The sequence below is a fragment of the Anabas testudineus genome, chromosome 11 (genome assembly GCF_900324465.2).
Source record: "Anabas testudineus chromosome 11, fAnaTes1.2, whole genome shotgun sequence".
In the NCBI taxonomy this organism is placed as follows: Eukaryota; Metazoa; Chordata; class Actinopteri; order Anabantiformes; family Anabantidae; genus Anabas; species Anabas testudineus.
Window position 1 is genome coordinate 16,867,348 of NC_046620.1, and position 20,456 is coordinate 16,887,803.

The 20,456-nt window shown below is 41.6% G+C and overlaps 1 long non-coding RNA gene across 1 annotated transcript in view; it reads right to left on the bottom strand.

The window, feature by feature from the left end:
* Positions 1-8,249: 8,249 nt before the first annotated feature.
* The window catches only part of LOC113154706, a 74,544-nt gene continuing 62,337 nt past the window's right edge, over positions 8,250-20,456 (bottom strand). Inside the window, exons 2-3 of the long non-coding RNA XR_003298057.1 lie at positions 10,600-10,674; positions 8,250-9,305 (exon numbers count right to left, since the gene is read on the bottom strand). This is a non-coding gene — a long non-coding RNA (uncharacterized LOC113154706). The remainder of the gene's footprint in view (positions 9,306-10,599; positions 10,675-20,456) is intronic.

A 20,456-nucleotide genomic window follows, 5' to 3' on the forward strand; every position in this document is an offset into this window, starting at 1 on the left:
ATACAAGTCTGTTAGTGTACGTGCACTCCATGCATGAGCATCCACCTACACAGAAACCACCCTCCTGACTCACATATGGACATGTTGATACACACACATAAACACACACACAGTTGGCATGGCTGGATAGGTGAGGCCATGCCTCGCCTGTGATTAGAAGGCTAGGGGTTATGATCTAGGTGCAGAGGCGCAACGTTGCATGTATTATACATAGAACAATGAATCTTTGGAGAAAATGGTAATCCAAACATGGATGAAATATTCATGCCGCATGGTTGTGTGGTTCACCTCTTTTTGCTCTTTAACCAGAGAAGATCCATGCGGGGGTTAAGGCAGAGGTAAATGAGACAGAGAGAGAGGAGGGGAGAGAGCGCAGAGAGCAGAGGAAAAGGGAGAACTAATGTAGTGAAGCATGAAATCATGGCTGGCTTGTGTAATTTAGCTCTGGGATGGAGCTCACTGCCTAGAATTTCATTCCCCTTAGGTCTGCTTTTAACACACTCTGATGCATGCACACAAGTGCGCAATACAGTGCAAACATTTAAAGAAACAAATATGTTGCAAATAATTACTGAGATGTGTTGCATTCATCTTCCCCAAGGTCTGCTCAATCTATTCAGCTGTTCTTTGGATGTGTAGCTCACACACTTCTTTTCACTCTTTCCTCTACAGTGCTACATTAATTACTGTAGCACTCAACAAAGCAAAAAAAGCTTCTTTCGCTCTTCTGCCTGTCCGAGTCTGACAGACAAGTCTATTGTTTGTGTCCTTGCGTTTGGTGTAGAGAAAGCTACCTGACTGTATTGCCTTGGCAGTAGGCAGGTGTCCTCGTGAGCAGACTAAAGTGAAAAACAAGAGATAGGTGTTTAGGGTTTTACAGGACTCGATGGGTGTCTGGTAAAAGAAACTCAAGCCGATCGAGTGGAAAGCATGGCAGGAATTCAGGTTTCAAGGTAGATGAGTTCCACCAGAGGGAGACGGCTGGTAAACCCTCATATCAGGCAGGGTCAGGAGGTTGCTACATGTGTATGTGAGTGTGTGTGTGTGTTTGTTGTATCTTAGTATATTCAGGGGGAGAAGGTGTGATGCATGGGGTCGACTCTTATCCATAAAATTTAACATTTAAGTGAACTGCAGAGATCTGAAGGCGGCTGATAAGCATGACAGCATGGCAGCGAAACATTACTGTGCCGTTTGGGATACACACACACACACGTTCGCACATGCTCGCACGCACACCCACGCACAGGTCAGGCATCAGAAATGTTCATTCACACAAAGGCACAAAGCTGATCATCATAACACACAGACACACAATCACACAAACATAGCATCTATAAAACACCCTATTAGGCCTCATCTCATCATATCTGAGTCCACCTCATCACTGACCTCACACTATAAAACTTTAACACACCTTGGTGTGTGCGCGCACACACTCCGCGGTGTCATTGCAGCAGCTCTAATAGGGTTGTGCATGTGTGTCAGCTCCTCTGGGTTTATTTGCTCTGTGTTTCCTCGGCAGATGGAGGCTTTACAAGCCCAGGTGCCTGTTATTGGCCTCCTATCACTGTCGCAATGAGCTGCATTAAATCTATAACCGGCTGACAGCTGAGCAGATATTGGAGGACTCTCCAGAAACAATGGTGCAGCAAGAGAAACACTGTTGCTAAAAGACAAGGCTTTACAAGCTACTCAAGCTCACAATGCTGCTGATGATTATTATCGTGAGTTGATTTGCTGCTGTGCAGCGCTGATAAATACCAGGAGTGTGTGTTTTTCTGTACAAGTGTGCAACCACTCCTGTTTGTTACTAGCTACACTTGTAACAATAATGTGACCTGACTAATATCACAATTATGCACATACTTTTTACCCTCCACACCAGCCTCTACATCACAGTTCAATGTATGCATATATGCAGCCACCAGTTCACAATGTCTCCTGCAACACACAATGAACACAGATGCATTAGTGGTTGATGCCATGCACATTACAGAGGATAATTGCCTATGCATATTTCCTCATGTGCGCTCCCTGAATAGTGGCGGATAGGGTTTGAGTGCCAGTTGCAAAACCATTAATAGAAATTAAGTGCCGGCAAGAACTACTGAAGAGAGACCAGTGGATGTGGAATGGAGTTTATGTGAAAGATAAATACATTTCTACAGAAGAGTGCCTCCATTTATTGGTTGGGAAATGCACTGTGATATGATAGAGGGGCAACAAATGACTATGGAATGAGACGATATGGCTGAGAGAGAGGGGAATGTTATGGAATTAGAGGCCTGACTTGAATAGGAATAGAGAAAATAAAGTTGCAGCTCAAGTTTTGTACATGTAATCAGAGTTCCAAAGGCTTAAAGACCTGTCTGATACATGTAGATGTGACAGTTAACCATCAATATCGTGATTTACCAACTTTAGCAACTGTAAAATAAATCAAGCACTGCCATCCAGTCATTCCAGTTTGCTCTCTATGTTCTGTGAATGCCGAGTTATTATCCGTCATCCCTCGAGTGTGTCTCCCTCTTGGCTGGCTGGTGTCAGACAGATTACATACTCATCACACACTCGCACAAACACGTGCAAGCGCGCACGGACACATTCACTTGAGCTAATGAAAATTCTGCTCCATCCTGGGCTGTCTAATGGGCCTAATAACAGAGAGTCACTGGGGGCTTTGCGCGTCAGACAGATTACAGGACGCCCGTGAACTAGATGGACAGGTCCTTGGCAGCGACACACCCACACTGACACATGCAAACACACACAACTCTCATTCTCAAGTAAGAGCTCACTTAAAGAGAGGCAATCACTGTCCTGACCACTAGGAGGCAAGGGTGAGCTTTGCCAGAGGGAGGCAAAAAGCCACTAAAGCTCCTGATAACAGGCTAAAATGCAGGATCTTCAATTACACACATGACTTATCCTATTGTCACGTTGTTCTTGTGAGCATCAGATCATCTTATGCATACTTAGTATATTAGCTCTTATTGTCAGCATATTGCTATAATAAAGTTCTGATATTAAACTCTTCTGTGGATTCCTGATTAAATTCCTTTCCTAAAAAGGATGGGCAGATTACTGAGCTGCTCAACAAGGCACATGTCCCAGGGCCCAGAGGGTCAGAGGGTTTCTGGCCTGTTGATGTTTGGAGTGACTACTCACAGTTCATCTTAGGAAGTCACTGTGAAAAGCTGAACTATCCTTATTGTGTATTTTAGCTCCTGGACCTGAACAGCTGAACACTATCTGCCAACCCAAAGCCAGCCATTGCTTTTGTTGAACATTTCTAACTGCACATTAGTTAAACTATTTTATTCCCTTTGACAGAAGAAAACAGAAACTGCATCTCAAGATCTCTTGATTGGTTTTCATTACACTTACACTTTTCTGGCATGTGCTAAAGTATAGTATACTGTTACTGCAAAAGAGTGTCAGTGTGGATCTGTTATGGCAACTACTCCTGAGAGTCTGTGACCAGTCTGTGGCAAAGGCCTCAAATGTAGCTTTACTTTAGGTTCAACTACTCAAAAAAAGAGTTCTCACTGAAAATAAAGCTCCACAGATTTGTTTGATACACCAGGCAGTAAAAGAAGGACAGAGACAAACAATTTATACCCAATATTTCAATTTATTTAATTTGAATATTAAAATGAAACAGTGATTATTTCACTTAAATCAATAAAATATATGTCGAAAAACATAAAGATGTGTGACAATAATAGAACTCAAGTTCAGTGACTGTGGCCAAGACTAATCAGAGTGAAGTCTCACACAAACACCCTTTAAACACTGCACTAAAATAATGAGCCAAAGAAAACACTGAGGTGAGACACGGTTTAGAAAACTCTGTGGCACGGGTTCGAATTCACAGGTCAGGGTGCCTTTCTGTGTGGAGATTGCATGTGGGTTTTCTGTGGGAGCTCCACCTTCTTGCCCTCCTACATAGACCATGCAGTGAGGTTAGTTAGTGAGTCTAAATAGGTGTGAATGTGAGTCAGAATGTTTTTCTCTCTCTATGCGTCAGGCTTGTGATGGACTGGTGACCTGATGAGGGTGTACCCTGCCTCTTGCACAATGACATCTGAGATAGGCGCCAGCACTCCACCACCCTTAAGAGTAAAAGGGATTCGGATAATGAATGGATGGATGGATGGAGGTTTGTCTGAGTGTTCTACGAAGAAACACCAAGTGGCTATAAAGAGACAACAAACAACTGAAATTCAGTATTAACAAATATATATAAAATACACACAGAAATATCAGATCTTTCATGTCTGTATTGAGAACAACCATAAAATCGTCATAGTGCTGGTCGAAAAAGGATGTGAACTCTTTAAATAATGACATCAAAAAAGTTAATTGTAATCAAATATTAGCACACCTAGAGTCTTGTTAAGAAAATTAGTTTGTTGGTGTGGACAAAAATCACTCTAACTTTTTAAGTTTGCTCCGCACAAGAAGAATACACTTATGTGAGCCATGCCTCACCAAAATGAGCTTTCAGAGGATCTGTGATCAAGAATTGTTATTTTACAAAAAGCTGGAAAAGGTTACAAAGTGATGTGAAAGACTTTAGAAACTCACCAGTCTACAGTTAAACAATCTACAAATGAAGACACTTAGGGACTGTGGCTACTCTACCAAGAAGTGGGCAACCCCAAGAGGGTTGGCTAACATCCGTGTTCATGATTCTACAGTACGTAAAGAACACATTGAAAAGATCAACCCAACTGTAAATTATAATGGAGGAAACATCATGATTCGGGCCTGCTTTGTTACATCGGGGCCAACCAGTTGTTGATAAAAAAGAAATTCTAGACTTTGAAAACACATCAGATTTCAACAGGGAAAAAAAATCATGTATCATTTATGCTTACCTGGCGACATTGGATGTACCAAAACAAAACCAGAGGTGGATTTAGGTCAAGCAAGCGTGGGGGTCAGTCAATGGTATTGGTTCTTCATTACCCAGAAACTGCCTTAGATCTGTTTCTTGTTGTTTGGTTAGAGACATTCACACTAATGGCCTGCTGGAGGTTATTCTGTAGGGCTCTGACAGTGCTTGTCTTGTCCCTCCTTGCACAAATGAGCAGATACCATTGATGGGTCCTGTTGATGGGTTAAGGACCTTCTACAGCCCTGTCCAGCTCTCCTAGAGCAACTGCCTGTCTCCTGGAATCATCTCTGTACTTGTGAGACTGTGCTGGGAGACACAGCAAACCTTCTGACAATGGTACGTATTGATGTGCCATACTGGAGGACTTGGACTGCCCATTGAGATTCAATGGGCAGTCCAAGTCCTCCAGTATGGGTCCAGGTATCACCTCATTCTACCCTTAGTGACCCTGACTATAGCTAAATGCAAAACTGGTGAAAAAAATGTCAGAAAAGATGAGGAGAGAAATTCCATTCATGTTTTGGGGGTTGTCTCATTGTGGCCTCTCTAGTTCGCATGTTGTTAATTTTATTAACACCTAAGCAGCTGAAACTGATTATCGACTCCCTCTGCTACTTAACTGACCAGACCAATGTTCCAGATGTTTAACTGACTTGATGCTAAACTCTGATAAAAAACTGTTCCTTTAATTATTGGAGCAGTGTATATGACATACATAATGATTCCAATGACGTTAGTTCCCCTTTCCCTTACAGAGGGGGGAGGAGTTGTAAAGATTGATGGCCACAGGTAGAAAGAATCTCCTGTGAAGTTCTGTGGAGCACTTGATGTTGATCACTCACTGGCTGAACATGCTCCTCTGTCCAACCAGCACAGAGGGGCATGTGTAGTGGAGGAGTTTGGACAACGTCCTCCTCTCAGCTACAACATGTAAAAGGCTCCAGCTCCACCCCAAGAACAGAGCCAGTCCTCACGCACAAGACAACTACAATGAGATGACGAACAACTAAAACAGAACACAACATTACACAAATTGACTAAGAAGAGAGAGCAAACAGCAAAATAGAGACACTAAGTCACACACAAATATACAAAGATGCAAACAACAACTAACATTAAACTAAATTTAAAAAATGTAAATACACAAAGCCCCAAACTTTTTGAGTCTTCCTGCTATGAAGTAGATGCAGGGGCAGCAGATTACATGTTGCTCAGGAACTCAGTGTCACATAATCCATTCATGCTAAAAAGCAAAAGAAAATGGCATTAAACAGAAGTGAGCCCAATGTCACACATCAATGCTGCAGCCCATTTGATCAAACTCAAAGTCCGAACCACAGGGGACTGAATTACCATTCCTATTCTGGGGGCTTTGAGCACAGAGGCCGATCCCATGTCAAGCGGACGCCAGGGCAGACTGTCACGTGCTGGCTCAGACGGGGAGAATAGAGAGAGAGAGGCTGTTAGGTCTGTGTCTGAACTTTACCTGAACTCCAAATAACTTTCCCTGTAGTCATTTAAAGTCATCGAGGGAGTGAGAAGAGGGTGGGGGGGATGGGCTGAAGGGCTGAGGAAAGGGACGGACAACAGAGAGAACAGATGAGGGAAGAGTGGCAAAGATGTGACAAGGTGAACAAATGTGCATCATTCCAAAAGGACTGAAGGACACGGGAGAGGATGAGAAAGAGGTGCGGGAGCAGAGAGCGGGAAGCCAAGGGAGAAGTAAGCACACAAACCTTCCACGAAATACTCCTCAGGCTGTCTTTCTTCTCGGCTCTATAATTCAAGATTTTGGAATTAAAGTGCAGCTCAACGAGTCTCTTCTTCTTAACCACAAGACTGAGCGGTACACGCTGTTGTCAGGTTAAATCCCTGAACAAGTACAGAAAACGGTTGTTGATGAATGTAAATAGGTAATTCTGTGTAGTTCTTCAACAGTTGTCAACATGTGCAGTAAAAGGGAAATGATTTGGAATTGGAGGAAAATAGGAACTACTCTTATTTCGATAGCCACACATTTTTATCAGTTATTCCAAAACTAGATTCAACAAAGTAATTGCTGAGCATGGGAAATAGGGTGCCATTACTAAACGTGGAGTTCCTGGAAATGACATATATAATCAACTCACATCAAGATTTACTTCCAGTGTTGACACTCAGTACAAAAGCAGGAAGTATGTGCATCTAAAATGCATATGGCGCTGTGCTGGGATTAATAAAAACAAAAATAAAACCAGGAAACTGACGAAGGCCACAATCTTGATCGCATTTTTTCCATATCTTAAAATAAATACTGTAAAAAAAACGAACAAAAAAAACATCCCTGCTGTTACGTCTGACTCCCCTCTATTTCAAAAAAGCCTCTCTGCATCTCGCTTTCCCCCTACAACACCCCAACCACCCACTTACCTAGCTGCATCTCCACCCCACCCACGCCTTGCCCCTCCCCCCTCCCATCCTCTTAGTAAACTTGGACATGCTTCCCAGCCCGCTGCCCACACATTTCTCAGCTCCTCTTCATTTTGGACACTCATGCATTTATGGAGTGATTCGGTGCAGTTCTCCCTCCAAGGCACACAGGATTACTGCACATACTGAGCTGTGGCAGAGCAGAGAGGGGGTTTCGGGGTGTGGGGAGGCACGAGGGGGAAGGAGGAGCAGGGGGCGGGTGGTCAGTCGAAAACAGGGGAGGAAAGGGGGATCATTAAGTGAGGGACAAAAAGACAAATGGAGGATGGGAGTGGAAAAAAAATGATAAGTGAGAAGAATCAAGATTGGTTTTGGCCAATACAGGAACATGTCCTGGAGAGAGTAGTGTGTGTGTGTGTACGTGTGAGTGTTTGTGTGTGTGGGTGATCCTTGTTTGAGATGTCACCAGTAATTTAAGGCCCTCTTTCGGTGCAACACATACTTTTCTCATGTGATAAAACACTGTCTATATCACCCGTGAGCCTGTAGTCTCTCTATGTGTCTGTACGTGTGTGTGTGTTGTACTCTAATTAGCACCTAAACACACAGGAGAGTGCTGAAGTCAGACAGCAGATAAATCAGACAAGGCTATAAGATCGTAACACCCTAACAGAAGATATCAGCTGCACTGCAGCTTTAACACACTTGATAAATTGACAATAGAGCGGTAAGCTGTAAGCACCTGGCTCCTTTCCCAATTCCAAAGCAGTGGAGGGTGTGGACAATTTTATGTTTGCACTGCAACTTTCTTTGTCTCAACTACAAAGATGCAATAAGTAATGAGACATGCAGTAGGAAAGGGTTTTCTTTTTTTTTCCTCTTCACATTCATTTGCTAATACATGCCCACTGCATTTCTATATGTTTCTCTCCAATTACCAGCATTACTCAAAGTCAGACGCTTTCCAAGCACATTTTTCATCTTTCACTTTCCTCACTCTTATTCATTAATTTGAATATCCCAACCCCAACCGCGCGGCTACGGGGAAACACAACAGTGGCAGCGGAAACAAGTGTGCTCCTTGATGTGTGTGTTTTCTTTCTCCTTCCCTTTCTGGCGCTATGAGCACTGCAAGCATGAAGGAGACAGATCCCAGCAGTACAGTACGGTCTGGCACTGGTGTGTCCCCGCCCCAGGGGAGTCTGGGAGAATGAGTCCCAGTGGAGGTTTGTTTAAATGCTAGAGGGAGTGTTTGCCCTGGACTAGTCTCTCTCGCACTAATGGATATGTCTGTGTTATTGATAGTAGGAGCGCAGGAAAAAAAAAGTGAATAAGCTTTTTTATGCATTTATTACTGTATTTTGTGACCAGGAGTTCTTCTTGCCCTTTGTATCACAGCAAACATCACTGTGGCACAAAGAAGAATAGTTTACTTCTGATCTGGATTAAAATGGCTCTATGTGTTATATATTTATGAAAAATAAACCCATAATGCCAAACCTCAAACAGAGACTGTTGCATTAGAAAATTCCATTAACACTAATCAAATATTAGTAAATTACAAAGTAGGTCAAGGTAAGAGCACTCACTGGTAGGAAATCATCAAAATAAAGAATGTGGTTGTTATTATCAGACAGCATTGACATTTATGAATTAAATGTATAATATGAAAATGGCCTCTTGCATTGATAAAACTACACATAATTATTTGTAGTTGCTTCAGTTTTACAGGCTCTTTTCATGGTCCTGCACTGTGCAACTATAACATTCTGATTTACATACTTTCAACACTCTCAGTAGAATTATCAGAAAAACCAGACAAACAAAACTGCAACTAAATATTGATAAATCTACTGTGCACAACCTGGCCAACATAAAAAGTTAGGCAAAGTTAGTTCCTAGCTTGATGCATTTTGAAGCGAAAGAGGCAGATATTGCAATGCATTCGTGATTTGGTGTGACGCTCCGGTGCTCAGCTGTGTTGTCAGACCTAGAACAGAAAACAAAAACATAAAATAAAATGATGTGGTGTGAAAAGCTGTTGTTTGGAATTGACTGCTACAGTACAAAATTCACTTTCAGTGTCAGTACGTTTCACCAATAACTTTTCAACAATAAAGTTATACGCTGAGGCTGAAAGTGGCCTTTAACATGTGTTTTAGTGACACATTTCTTCTTTTTCATGTTGTCAGACTGTTTGTTTTCCCACAAGGCTGCTGTAAATGCACGTTTTTCACCATGCTTCAGCCTACCTGACGTGTATGTAGAACAGCTTTTATCTCTCTGTCTGTATAGCTCAAGCTGATTTCATCTCTCCAGAGTGGTAAAAGGCAAGATAAAGAAAGCACAGCAAGAGACAGCGAGTGAGAAAGAAAGTGAGAACATCCTGTAAGTGAGAGTTTACCCAGAACAATGCTGTCTGCTTTCAGCTGTCTGCAGGAGACATTACATCATGTGTTACGCCTGCGAAGGCGAGAAACTGTGTCTTGTAGTCAATATCTTGCTACCTCCTTTTCTCTCTCTCTCTCTCTCTCTCTCTCTCACTGTGAGGAACCTGAAGACTTCTCGATGTAGTTGCAAACTCTTCTCTGACACAATACATATTCACATGGACCTCCTCAGCGGCAGCTCCCAATCGCTGCTGGCAAGGTTAGCTCTGTTTATGAAACCATCAATTACACATATTTAATTTAGTAAGAGAAGAAACGCCGCCACACTGACTGAATCCAGACCGAGTGTCCCCCTGAGCACTGGGATAAATAGAGCAAGGAAAGAGGAGGAGGAGGAAGAGAGAGAGAGAAAGGGTGAGAGACATAGAGAGAGCAAGAGAGAGAGAGAGAGAGAGAGACTTCATTAATTCTGTCGTCCATCTAATTGGAACCCTATTGGACCCTACAGCTAAAATGAAGTCCGAAACGAGTTCTAATGAGAAAAAAAAATGTGAAGGGGGAAAAGTTGGAGATACTCATATCTAGAGAACAACCTTGGGCAAAATAAAGACTTCATGTACAATGCAGACCCTAGGGATATCCCCGACTCCCTCAGTTGGACCCTGATTAAAATTGGACTGTATTCATTCTAAATAATGAGACTAGAGGCCTACCTGAACTCTCTAATCTGACAAACTGATGTAGTGAAGCAGAAAATGCAAATGGGCTTACATCAGAAATTCCTCATCACACTGTAATTTGCATTAAAGGTCCATAAGCAGAAAATAAACGTTGTGCACCTCGGCAGAGGAAGCTGTGTTTCACACACTTACTTACTCTGAGCAACATACTTACTGTTGCAGACACTTCCACCCTGTTGAAGTGTTCTTAAACAAGAAGCTTCTCTCTGCCCCTGACCGTCTGACCTTCCTGTGGAGGAGAGCAAGAGAAAAGTATTCAGTATTCACCGACTGCACAGTCTTTTTTATAGGAATACACCAGAGACACGCTTTAAGTTATATCTTTGCAGATCCACACATATAAAATCGCTGTTGCATAAAATAAAGGTAAGCAAAAGAGAGGCACAAACTTGCATTTCTGACTAATTATACTTTCCTGGATGCATATCATTGCCCCACCTCAAAGTCCCAGTCATAACAAATGTGGCATCAGAGGCGACTGTGGTTATAATGGCATCAGTGCATCAAATCTTTGTCTTTCATTATGACTGTGATCAAAACCATACACTAGACCACAAATTAAAGGAAACGGAGCTAGGAAACAAGGAAAACAAGCACAGCCAAATAAACAAGAGTGCTGTGCGAAGCAGAAGAGAGGACATTCGAGTAAGATAGAGTAGGATTGAAGTTTTGTGAGACGTAAAAGAGAATATAGTTAGATGGTTAGAGGAATAGAGCTGAGGGAAGGAGGAGTCAAGCAGTACAGCAGGATATAGTACAGTAGAGCAGAGTAGAACACAGTACAGTAGAGTAAGGAAGTATAGTAGACTGAGTGGATTAGCGTAGTAGAGCCAGAGCCACGCCGAATAGGCAAATGCTAGGGGCACCTTCAATAACATAACTACAACATCTTAAAATAAAAAATAGGCCTTACTTTCTGTTAGACCTGCTTTAACAGTCAGTCAATTTGTTATCTTATTTCTACAAATAAGCTTTTCCAATCTGGGGGTTTTACTCACTAAGTTGGAAGGGCTTGTTGACAATATCAGAAATCTACAAAGGTATTGACTAAAGCTCATTGACTGGTTTCACACTCAGCATTACGCACACAGCATTTTGATGAGACATAAACTACTTTTCTCTGCTCAGATGCACTTTTAAAACATTCAAATCCATCCACTGCCATGACTGGGTCTCCTGCACCTCTGCACAGCCAAGTGATGCTGCTGCAATTTCTTTTCTGCCCCCTTCACCTATAATTAGTTTTATGCCACTTCTTTACTTTATTGTTATGTCAGGGTATTTCTTTATTTAAAAATAAAGAAAATCTGTTAGCGATAAAGCTATTTGCAGTTTCTAAGTGGATGAAAACAGGTATTTGCAGCAGATTTGTTTGCCAAGCAATGGGCACCAGCTAAAATCTTGCCTAGGGCACCAAATTGGTCTGTGTAGAGCAGAGAAGAATAGAGGAGAATAGAGGAGACTAATAATACTACTAGTAATACTACTAGTAGTAGTAGTATAGTGATGAAGTTAAGTGATGATGCACAATATACAGTGGAAAGATGAAGACCACAGCAGGGTACAGAGGAGATGAACAGATTATAACTTACTCTATAAGGACAGAGTGAAACACAAAGAGTATAGTGAAATACACCTGCATAGTAGAGAGCAGAACATGCTGGAGAAAAATAGTTTGAGGAGGACAAAAGAAAGAAAGAGTTGAGTACAGTTTAGTACAAGTGACAGAGTAATAGAACAGTGTAGAGCAGAGATCTTCACACCGAGACCAGAGAATTAGGAGCCAATTCAGGTCAAGTCCAAATTTTTTTTAGTCTAATCAGGTTGGGTTGGGTCTCCTTTAACCTTCTTGGGTCTCAGGTGTGTGTGTCAATGTGTAAGAGACCCGAATGGACCCGAATAGACCTGAATGGACCTTAGCCTGCGCATTATCAACTGCTGATGATGTGGTCTGTTTCCATTAGTGGGATTTCATGCTGCTCCTTTCCATCTCGGCTGAGTATCAGTGCTGCTAGTGTTTGTGTTCACTCTGTTCAGGTCTGTTTAGGTTGGACCCTCAGTGTAGAGCAGAATATAGTAGGGAGTTCAGTGTGGAGCTGAGAGTAGAGTAGATTAATACACAGTGGATCAGAGTAAAGTATGGTGAAGACAAGTGAGTAACACTGAGTAAAGAGGAACAGAGAAGTAAGTACAACAGTGAATATGTGAACAGTGAAATGCGATAGTAGTAGTAAAGAGTAAACTAAGAATAATAATGGAAGTATTTATTATATTATACTTTTATAATATTGTATATAACATACTTTTATACTGTAAGTATATAAGGGTATATACTATCTAAATTAAGTAATGAACAGCAGCATAAAGCACATAACAGAATAGTCAAGTAAAGTAGTAAAGCACTAAGTCAGCTCTACTCTCTGAAGTAGCAGGAGTGAAATACAGATATGAGAGCAGAGTGTGGGGGAGTGTACAGTGGAGCAGAATATAATACAGTAGAGCAGAGTTTAGTGAAGAGGAGTGTAGTAGAAGTAAAGCACAGAGAAAGAGAACTGTGGGGTATAGACAGGAGTAGGGCAGAATATAGAAAGTTACAGAGACATAAAGTACAGAGCTGGGAGTAGTTTACAGTGGAGTAGAGTAAGAAAGAGAGTGGAGTAGAGGGAGCGCGGTAAACTATAATGGTGACGAGGAAAGTACTGAGAAGTGTAATAGAGGATATATGTTGTACATTAGATTAGAAAGCGCTGTGTGCAAGCTGCTGCACACACTGTCACTTGCACAGGGTGTTCGGTCATTTGTTTGTGATGTGACGGCAGGGTGAAGCGACGTCTGACTCCCTCCTGACTTGTCGGCGTGCTACCCCCCACACTGGGAACCATCCTCCATGCCAAAACACCAAATCTGAGCTCTCACAGTGAAAATGATTAGTCTAATCTAATTTATCGCCAAGTATCGGCTCATCTCCATCTCCTCCCTCATTCACAGAGACACACACACACACAGACACAGTGTCCTCTGCTGTTTGCCCTCTTCCCAGGAAAAGAGACTCTGTTCAGTGGCATACCTACAGCAATCCAATTAGGTTTGATTTCAATTCAATTACTGCACTGTTAGGGGAGTAGAGTGGAGATCCATTGAATGAATTTTACTTGGGAATTCCATTAATACTGAGAAAGTCATTCAAGTCTATAATGTGGATGGAAATAGGGTAGTAGAGGACAGAAAGGCAGATATTAACCTTCACTATTTCCCGTGGAATGAAGTGGAGTAGTAACGTCTATGGTATGCTGTCTGCAGCAGTCAAACAGAGAAATCATTACAGCTCTGGTTCAACAGAAAACTGCACAGTCTCGCACAGGAAGACATTTGCTACTTGTGAGACCACAAACAGCAAACTGTCAACAACTATCTACCCCCACAAGCTCCCTCGCTGTGGGTGTGTGTGTGTCTGCACGTGTGGATATGCACGTGTGTGTGTGTGTGTGTGTGCAACGCCGTGACTGCGAGAACAACAGATAAGCATTAACGCATCTCGGTGGCAGCGTGTGCAATCATAAATTTACTACCTCCTGAAGATAAGATCAGACCGCGATCACTACAACCCCACTGCACAAAATGTTGAATCGAAAAATAAAAAGTTGTTTTTATCTCACGTTTAGTATAAAAATTGTATTTTCTTTCATATTCAAACATACAGCTATATTTGAATACTCTTTTATTACCTCATGTTCATTTTAATTTCTAATTGTAGGAATAAAACACAGTATGAAACAGTCAGGAGCCATATAAGTGTGCTCAGCTTATTTTAGATATACATTTCTTGCAGTGTGGTGATATACCTGGGAGCAGAAAGGAAGTTGCCATAGAGGGGTGCACACAGTTTCTGTCACAGATAAGCGCTGATGTACAGCTAAGACAATGGGCTGTTTATGGCACCAGAAGAGGAAGAATGACTTCACTAACTTTTTAATATCACGGTTTGTGTTGCAAACACTAACTCTGAAACCTCTTTTTTTTTCCAACACCTCTTCAATGCAATCCTCCTTTTTCATCTCGTACACAAAACACTTTACGCTCAAGCCCTCTGCTGAGGGCTCCTATATTAGAGTTTACCCATTATCCACATCCATCAGCATCAATCAGTCACCCTGTAACTGCTCCCAATCCACAGCCACACACAGGCTCAGGTACGCACACACAGACACTAAAACTCAGATACACTTCACACATCACACCTCACTGCTGGCGAGAAGACTATCAGTATGGTTTTTACTGGCGTGTCCAAGGTGCTGGCACCTTTGTGCTCGCTCTATTGATTTTGTTGTCTTATCCTAATGAGCCTTGCGTCATCCATCACTGCTCCACTAGTGGCACTCAAGAAGCCGGGGGGGAAGAGGAAGGGTCTAGGGTCTAGGAAGACTGAATTAAGGAGGCTCAGGGGCTATCACCTTGCCATTGGGTATATATATCAGTGAGAGTTTCTGGAATACCATTTTTGAAAGACATCACAACAGTAATAATAAAAAAAGCTGTTTGAGATATGTGATGCTGGGGATAAGTGCATTCTGACATGATTTCAGGTCCCTTAGCTGATGACATCTGACCCCTGCAGGCACTTGCCTTTAACACTTGCCTCGTGGTGTCATGAAAGTGCTTTTAGGTTGCCGTTCCCGTGGTCGTGTGCAGGCATGAGTGTGTATGTTGTGCAATCACAAGCGCAGGTGTTAACTACAGCGATGATGGGGATGTTAGAAGGCAGCTATCACCCATTACTTACTTACACCTTTTGGAGTACAGACTGGAGATGAAAGACTTCCACGCTGTAGCTGCTTCACTCCATCCATCTGTTCATCCACACAGCCGTTATGGAGGGCGTCCCTCTGCTTTAAGTCCTGTCTGTGGCTTCAAATGGTGTCTTGATGTTGCCTGCTGCTGTTTGCTGTTGCTGGTGCATTTAGAAATAGTCCTCTGTTATCATTTGTGTTACTGCAGGTAACGCCTTTGCTGTTTACTGTCTTAATGTCAGTGTTGGAGGGAAAGAAAAGCTCAGCATTGGTCAATTTTGATCATTGTTTGTGGACAGGAGCAGTAATCTATGATTGATTTTAAAGCCCAGTACAAATCAGATATATTCTGTGTCTATGAAAAATTAATATAGCCTATATGGACTGTGGTACTGTATATGTAGCCTGTGTCCCACATTTTACTGTATGTCCTGCATCTATAATACTGCGTTTATGCCACTTACACTCAATCCCATTTACAGTGCACAGAGTTAAAGCAATGCACAGGGTGAATACATAACATTTAGATTATCATGTTATGCAATAAGAAACCTATAGTACAAGTGTACTCTGCTGCATTTTAATGAGATGTGTTAAAAAATAAATGATGAAAATATGATAATCTAAACATTTTCTCCCTATAATAAGAAATGTTTTTTCATCAGTTTTCTTTATAAGCGTGGTAGCGATACACTGCTGTAATCCTGCATGTTTTCTAAGACACAACAAAGCCCAAACACCCCACATCAATTTAATTCTTACACCCTATTTCCTGCATCCCAGTGCCAACATCCTAAACCCTGCATTCTACTGTATATCCTCCTCTGTTCATTACTATTCATTACTTCTGTATGTCATTCATCCCAAATCCTTTGCTCTTTAAAAACACAGCTGTGTGCTCTGCATTGAGTATTAAGTTAGTTTTCAAGACCAATAGTGAAACATGCCAAAACATATCTTACAGCTTACAGTATACCATAACATCACGCATCCTGTATCCTACATTTATTCATGTCATATATCCTTCAGTGAACATCTTCTGACACACATCACAAGACATATGTTCAAGAATGTCTTACAGTAAGTCTCTCACGCTACCTCTTATATCGATATGTGGTGCTCACAGTCAAACGTCCACTATTAATTTAACAATACTCTGCTTATGTTGTAACATTACACATCCTGCATCCTATAGTCTGCTGCAATATACGTCCTCTCTTTTTTTAGCTTTGCACATCAACTGTTTTATGTCATACATCCCAAGAGGTCATTCATGAGCTTCTATGTCCCTTTTGTAACAGTATAAACTAAATCAGATTTTAAATTCCTATCTAATGTCCTACATCCTACCCAAATCCAGTAAAGTATATTCTATCTATACATTTTTCATCTTAGGTGCACATATTAATGTTAAATACCATTCTGCTTTTCTATTTACCAATACCCTAAAGCACATCTTATATCTTATGCTATAACATCCCACCTCCGGCGTTCCTACATCATTCAGTAAATGTCTTAAATCACACATAAAGCCTGCTTAACAATGCCTTATACCATTGTGTATTGTTCTCAAACTCCAAGGTCCAAAATCCATATTCTTGTCTATCCTTCATCAAATATTTTATGTTCATACCACTGTGTGACATGTAACAGTGTCATGTACATTACAGTAATCTTTATACTTCACATCCAGATGTATACTTAGAGTTCCTAAAATTCCATAACCTTATGTCCTACATAATAATTCTGTACCCTGTAGATCATTTCATCTCTGATCGCAAAAAGTTGATGTAATCCATTACAGCTAAAATATGTCCTACATCCTACACCTGCTGAAAGTCATCAAACAAATGATATGGTAGATATGGTAGGCTGTTTTTGAAGTGTACTACTTGAGACCACAGACTTTGACTGCATGTGCCAATCATAACACACTCTGCTGCTCCAAAAGCCAATCCTTGATGAGAGAATAATTATGTGGGATGGAAATAAAGACTAAAAATACTCTGTCTTCGGGGGCCACTTTCGTGAAAATTAAAGGGCCTAATCTTATTAAACTCTGAGTGTTGCAACTATTTACTGGTGTTAAAGAGGATAAGCTACTTATGGAGTTTTGGGGAATGATGAGGAATTGTGTAGAGAATATCTCATGTGCGTCAATGTCACTCACCATTTACGCAAAGTGTTCACCCCACCCCCCCGCAAGCCATGCTAGCACATCACACACCAACCCAAGCCAAACACTAGTTTACAGTGTGTATAAAAAATGATTTGACACACACTGCGCTGTCATGTGACTTCAGTTTTGCCACAAAAAACAGTTTGTGACATTCCCGTAACATTAGCAGGCAGGGTTTCATGCACCCTAAGGCTAACACACACATACACTGCCAACACACACATTCAAGGAACACAAACACATGTATGCACAAACACTTGCACAGACACACAGACAGGCACCAAAGAACCCAGCAGGCTTTGGGAGTCATGCCCTGACCTCTGGTTCCCAGTCAAAGGGGTGCTGTTCACCAGCATACAACAGCACCACTGATCCCCTCTGCTCCTCTTGTAAATTTTGCTCTTTCTCCTCGGGCCTCAGAAGAGCCCTCTGTTGTTTCGTGAAAAGGAGGAGGAGGAGTGGAGGGGCAAGGACAGAGGAGTGAAGCCACTGTCTGTGTGCGACCGCTAAATCACTGTGTCTGCATGAAGGCTGGGATTGTGCGTGTTTCTTTGTGTATGTGCGTGTGTGGTGTGTGACCCTCGACGGTACATGTGCGTATAAAAAGAGCAGAGAACAAGGGGCCTTTAGTCTGGGATGAAAACATAGACCAATGTTACAGGCCAAATAAGATTAACTGGTCTAATGGACACACTTATTTTCATTATTCTGCATCGCTGCTACAGCCCGGAGAGAACAGGCTCGCCACTACTAACGTCCCCGCGGCAATGACGTCCTGATGAAGGAGTCTGCACTCCATCTGCTTCTTATTTCCAAGAATTCACTCATTCATCCTCCCATTTAAAATGTTACCTCATCAGGGTTTTCCATCTGTCGTGATAATTTATTAATTTAAAGTGCGCACAGAAGCTCCTTATATTATTTGTGACAGTAGTTCGCTGTGATGTGTCCATGAAATTTAATACAGTCCTCTACTTGTTACAGATAGAGACGTAGATATGTGCAGTGCAGCTTAATGAGCATAAATAAATCAGTGATATTAAGGGAGGAGCCTCCTGCATCTCCCTCCTCCCCCTCCTTCATCTAGCCTTCCTCATTAACACAGGCGTAAATATGGAAATGAGATGAGACAGCATGGAAATATACAAGCCTATTACACAATTAACATGACTGCTTGATTAAGTAATATAAAGAGGCTTTATGATATTGCCGTGTGCACGTGTGCGTATGCTTGCACATTAAAACTCATTTATTGTGTGAGTAATTGTCTCCAGTGCAACCTCAGTGACATCCACTGACACGTTGATTTCTTTCTGTTCAAAAATATTACTTGTACTTAAATACTCACATAGTAACCTAAAGTGTAACCTTGAATCAAATACAAAGCACCAAATCCAGATGTCATATATGTCCCACAGCCAGAAGAGTTATGTGATGCATGCTCATTGAGATTAACAACATAACCATATAACGTTACATCTAATCCCATTCTCCTCCTGATTACCTAAGAGCTAGATAGCATCTAAATCTGCTCAATAATTGCAATGCAGATGATGATCGAGTGAGATGGAGAGAGAGAGAGAGAGAGAGTGATGGTGAGGGGTACTGCCAGTTTGACATGATTACAGCAACTGCCTCCAGGGACCCATATCTTGATTTAGATTAAACCATGCTCGTCAAACGGAAAGCACCCGTCTTTAATACGGTCATATATCAGCCGCCGCGTAAAACTCTGAAGTTCCATCAAGTCTGTGAAAAGTCCATGAGGGGGTTGATTAAATGAAGAAAGACGGAACGAGGGAAAAATCAAAATACAGCATTGATCAGAGGCTGAACATGAAATAACAGCCAGCAAATATTTCGACACTGAAAATAAGTTGATACGACAGCCTGTGCTCGAAAAAAAATGGACTGGAAACCCGTAAAAATGTGCAAATGTGACACTGAAATGGACGCCATCAGCAGTCATCCATAGCTGCGTGGTGCTTCATTTCATTTACAGTCATGTAAGTATGCTACTGATATTAGACACAAGCAGTTTTTCTAACTGACTTCATTATTCTCATATACAAGCAGAGGGACATAACATGTCTGCAAAATAGTACAGTTTTTTAATCTAACAAAAGTACCTGCTAAATACTGCTGTTTTTTTTTTTGTTACTCAGACAGACTGAACTGCAGTTAACTGTCGTGACAATTCATAGGACTATAAATACAAGTGCCTCATTTTCTACTTACTGAATTCAGAATCACCTTTGAATTGAATCGTTACACCAAGAGTTGGACTGAATGAGATGAGATTGTATTGAAGCAAATCAAATAATGACATCCCCAAGGCTGCTGGGATTTCTTCTTCCGCCCTGACACGAGTTTTCACTGGAACTGCTTTCTATTTCAGAAATACACAAACAACATTCCATTCATATCCATTAGTAGAGGGAAAGAAATCATATAGGCAGGGAACAACAACACTATTTCATGGCTAGATAGTAGTTTGTATGCATGTTTTCTCTGAACTTAACCATTAATATGGATTTTCTTCTGTCATGACAAAGAAAACTGTTCAGTCTTCACAGCTGAAGATGAACTTCTAAACCTAAGAGGCCGATCTGTGAAGAAGACATAACACACCTCACACAGCACATGGGGCAGAGTAATGAAAGGAGAGTGACGGATGATGACCACATGAAAATACTCTTTCACATCTGACACATTAGCAGCTCATTCACAGAGAAGCAGCTGTAGCCTGGGTGAGTAATTCCTGTCGACTATCCGAAAACAATGACGTGTACTGTGTGTAAAATGAACAGGCTGCACTAAATGGTAGAAACTGAGGGACTGGACAACACATGCAGTATATACTGCATCTATATCTCACACAGTGATAAGAAGCCTGGAGACCGGAACTGGTGACAGGGTGAATGTGTAAGTTCCAGCGTGTGCACTGGGGGCAGGAGACCACCAACACAAACAGCAGAGCTGCAGCCGTTTTTTCCCTCTTCTCCTACTACATCTATCTTTCTTTCCATCATTTCTCTCTATCTT